The sequence below is a fragment of the Salvelinus sp. IW2-2015 genome, unplaced genomic scaffold, assembly GCF_002910315.2.
Source record: "Salvelinus sp. IW2-2015 unplaced genomic scaffold, ASM291031v2 Un_scaffold1250, whole genome shotgun sequence".
NCBI lineage: Eukaryota > Metazoa > Chordata > Actinopteri > Salmoniformes > Salmonidae > Salvelinus > Salvelinus sp. IW2-2015.
In genome coordinates this window covers 126,004-130,940 of record NW_019942798.1, presented here as the reverse complement: position 1 = coordinate 130,940, position 4,937 = coordinate 126,004, and the positions used below count along the sequence as shown (strand labels likewise).

The 4,937-nt window shown below is 45.0% G+C and overlaps 1 protein-coding gene across 1 annotated transcript in view; it reads right to left on the bottom strand.

Annotated features, from left to right (window-relative positions):
- Nucleotides 1-4,937, bottom strand: part of LOC112070174 (signal-induced proliferation-associated 1-like protein 1) — a gene marked incomplete at its 3' end in the record, with an annotated part of 160,698 nt that overhangs the window by 155,599 nt on the left and 162 nt on the right. The window lies entirely within an intron of this gene.

Sequence of the window (4,937 nt, the reverse complement as noted above, 5' to 3'; positions counted from 1 at the left end):
AGGCTTCCACTGGAGGGGTGGGTTCCTAACCGTCACAGCTAGCTGGTAGAGAGAGAGAGAGGCTTCCACTGCTGTTTCCTACCTCACAGCTAGCTGGTGTAGAGAGAGAGAGGGCTTCCACTGCTGTTCCTACCTCACAGCTAGCTGGTAAGAAGAGAGGCGGCTTCCACTGGCTGATCCTACCTCACAGCTAGCTGTATAGAGAGGGACTTCCACTGCTGATCCTACCTCACCAGCTAGCTGGTAGAGAGAGAGAGAGAGAGGCTTCCACTGCTGTTCTACCTCACAAGCTAGCTGGTAATAGAGAGAGAGAGAGGCTTCCACTGCTGTTCCTAACCTCAACGCTAGCTGGTAGAGAGAGAAGAGGCTTCCACTGCTGATCCTACCTCACAGCTAGCTGTATAGAGAGAGAGAGAGGCTTCCACTGCTGTTTCCTACCTCACAGCCTAGCTGGTAGAGAGAGGAGAGAGGCTTCCACTGCTGCGCCTACTCACAGCTAGCTGGTAGAGAGAGAGAGAGAGAGAGGCTTCCAGCTGCTTGTTCTACCTCACAGCAGCTTGGTAGAAGAGAGAAGATCTGGTTCCTACCTCCAGTAGTGAGAGAGAGGGCTTCCACTGCTGTTTTCCTACCTCACAGCTCTGGTGAGTAGAGAGAGAGAGAGAGGCTTCACTGGCTGTCCTACCTCACAGCTAGCTGGTAGAGAGAGAGAGAGAGAGGCTATCCACTGTGCTCCTACCTCACAGTAGTTGGTAGAAGAGAGAGAGCAGAGAGAGGCTTCCACTGCTTGTTCTACGTCACAGCTAGCTGGTAGAGAGAGAGAGAGGGCTCTCACACTGCTGCTTCTACTCACAGCTAAGCTGGTAGGAGAGAGAGGGGAGGCTTCCACTGCTGTTGCCCTACCTCAAGTAGCTGGTAAGAGCAGAGAGAGAGAGGCTTCCCGATTGGTTTAGTTATGGTTGAAATTTAAAAGCTGAATAATGACACATTTACTGGGTCTAAGGTCAGACAGAAAACTATAGCAGATCACGGATTGGCACACACACACACACACACACACACACACACACACACACACACCTTCAATCCTGTCTGTTCAAATATGAATGAACCCGTTCAGGCCCACAGTAAATGTTTGTCCAAGAGTCTCTGTAATCTGGATAGGCACACAGACACACTGCAATGGTAAACAGACGTTTTACGGGCTACTGACCAACTGCTATTTTGTGTGGGGGTTTTCGCACCGATCTTAACCTTTTTTTGTTGTTGTACATAATGTTTTCCACCATCGTTTCCTATGAACGAAAAGAGCTTCTGGACATCAGAGCAGAGGTCAAAAACCTCTACTTCAACGAGTCGGAGGCGCAGGACATACTGCTCACCCCGGACAAAACCCTAATTGCCCCAAGACCCGAAAAAGAAGAAAGGGTGGCGTGAGAGGCCCCCGAGGAAACCGCGTCGGAGACATGAACCGCCGCTACCTTCCGTTCCATTGGTACAGTCACTGGAGAAGAAACTGGACGAGCACAACTCAATCCTATCGACGGGATCTGAAGAACTGTAATACATTGTGTTTCTCAGGGACGTGGCTGTACAAGGATAACATACAAATCATGCTGGGGGTTTTTTTCTATGCGTTGGCAGGACAGAACGACAGCGTTGTATAAACTCAAGGCGTCTCTCTAATGTTAAGGAAGTGTCAAGGTTCTGCTCGCCTGAGAATACCTCATGATAATCTGTAGACCATACTATTTACCAATATATATATATATGCTTTGTAGCGATCCATTTACCACCACAAACCGATGTTGGCACTAAGACCGCACTCAACGAGGTGAAAGAAACAAGAAAATGATCCTCCAGATGCCGGCCTCCTAGTGGCAGGTGATATTAATACAGGGAACCTGAAATCCGTCTTACCTCAACCACAGCATGTCACCTGTGCAACTAGAGGTGAGAAATAAAAAAATAAAAACACCTCTAGGTCACCTTTACCCCACACAGAGACGCATACAAACCTTTCATTTGGCATATCTGACCTTAACTCTATCCACCCGATTCCTGCTTACAAGCAAAAACTCAAACAGGAAGTGGTCTGATGAAGCAGATGCTAAGATACAGGACTGTTTCGCTAACACAGGCTGGAATAGGTTCCGGGATTCATCCAATGGCGTTGAGAAGTTTACCACATCAGTCACCGGCTTCATTAATAAGTGCATCGACGACCCCCGCTACGTCCTCTAACAAACCATCAAAGAGGAAGGGCTTGTAAACGATCAGAGTACAAAAGGGAAACCCAGCCGCGTGACGAGAGCCTACCAGACGAGCTAAATGCTTTCTGTGCTCGCTTCTAGGCAAGCAACACCGAACCGTGAATTAGAGAACAAGCTGTTACGGACGACTGTGTGATCACGTTCTCCACAGCCAATGTGAGTAAGACCTTTAAACAGGCCAACATTCACAAGGCTGCAGGGCCAGACAGATTACCAGGACGTGTACTACGAGCATGCGCTGACCAGCTGGCAAGTGTCTTCACTGACATTTTCAACCTATCCCTGACCCTGTCTGTAATACCAAGCAGACCACCACCAGTCCCTGTGCCCAAGAACACCAAGGTAACCGGTCTAAATGACTATCGGTCCATAGCACTCACATCTGCAGCCATGAAAGGCTGGTCATGGCTCACATCAACATGCCAGACACCCTGGACACTCCAATTCGCATACCGCCCCAACAGATCAGGAAACGGAGGGGCCGAGCACACTCCCATTCATATCGACGGGGCTGTAATGAAGCGAGTCGAGAGTTTCAAGTTCCTCGGTGTCCACATCACTAAGGATCCATCATGATCCAAACACACCAACAGTCATGAAGAAGGCAACACCTCTTCTCCCTCAGGAGGCTGAAAAGATTTGACTGGGCCCTCAGATCCTCAAAAATGTATACTTTTAACTTGGCTATATAACGTTATTGTTCCTCACAGTGTATATAGCCACGTTATTGTTCCTCACTGTGAATATAGCCACGTTACTGTTACTCACTGTGTATATAGCCACGTTACTGTTACTCACTGTGTATATAGCCACGTTATTGTTACTCACTGTGTATATAGCCACGTTACTGTTCCTCACTGTGTATATAGCCACGTTATTGTTACTCACTGTGTATATAGCCACGTTACTGTTCCTCACTGTGTATATAGCCACGTTACTGTTAATCACTGTGTATATAGCCACGTTACTGTCACTCACTGTGTATATAGCCACGTTACTGTTATGATGGGGGGAGTAAACCACGTCACTTTCCAGAAACATGAATCCGCAAATCTACCTAAAAAAGTCAAACTACATCTATTACTCCCAGATACCCCCTAAAATGTAACAACTATAAAGTATAACAGTAACTATGTTCCAGTCAGTTACACCAAGAAGTATAGTCAAAGGAACCATATTAACCAAGATAGCTATAAACAAGTCGTCTATATTCACATAGGTGCTACGCAAACATGAATATAGTACCAAATAAACTGCGTGCCTATATTACCATCATGCTCTACTAAAACTGAAGGAACATTTCTTACTCATTTCTATAACGTGGCATATATATCCCAAACCCAGAAACCTGTGCCATAGACTGCTGACACCCTTGCAACCATAGAAGATATATCAGATAATTTCTGTCTGTAATACCAGCATGTTTCTAGGAACAGTAACACATCTACCGCTATATAACTAACCATGTATTTGATGGTAGACATTCCTAACCACACTGTGGCATTCATATTTTCCATATCAGTGAGAGTGTTGTTCTTCACCAATTAACAACTCAAACATTAGTAGTCTGTACATATACACCTATGAGCTATACAGCCTGAAGTGACATACGTGCCAATGTACTACATCAGACGGGCACACAGATTTCACAGAGATATGGAAGCGTGAGCATAAAATACACAACAAAGGAGGAGACCCTAAGTCTCATACATATAGAAGAGCCTATATTATACCCACAGATGAACTCCTAATACAAAAACAGCATCCTCTGCGTCTTCCTTTGTCTCCTCCTCTGGCCCAATTGCGTTCGAAACATATTTAATTACAAACTCTCACATATTATAACTAAGTCACAAAACTTAGACTCGGCGGCCACTATTCACAGTGGTGAGTAAACAGCTGATACAGCCTGTGAGCTATACACACAGTGAGGACCACTAAACGGAGCCTAAACGCAAAGTATTACTACACTGGACGCAATCCCATTGGCCAAACTGCTTTTATCTCCAAGAAAAACTACTACGTCTAGTAGTGTAGTCGTGCGCGTATATATTCCCTGACAGACAAACTGAATTCTCAAAACCTAGAACAATTTAACAATGCAGCCTTAGAATATTCACACACTCGGACATAGCAAACAAAAACAAATAAGTAACTTCGGGCTATCCTCTCTCTATAGCAGTGAGAGAGTCACAAAAGATCAACAACGGGCCATGAGTCTCACCTGTATTTAACTTTCAGGAACTAATAGGGCGCTGTTTTCAGCTTTGAGACGGAAGACAAGACTCTAGGATTCACAAGTATTTAAAGGAAACCGCAGCGTACACTCTGGTATTCTAAGATCAAACTACAGTGACAATATGCATATTATTATTACTAATTGGATAAAAACACTAGTACACTACGTTAACGTGTCTTCAAACAACGTATTGCTGAAATATATCGAGTAAACAGACTCATTTCACTAACGCCAACACATCAAACGAACGTGAAAATTCTGAAAAGTGCGCTCTGTGTCAGCTTGCCCTATTCAACTTGCCCTCTATATTATGATCTGGTATGCACTTCATACCGCCTCTCCAACCTTAAAGATGTCAAACAAAACGGCAATAGAACTGTTAATGACAACGTGCTCATATCACATCTCTCCGTAATTACCACTCTCTC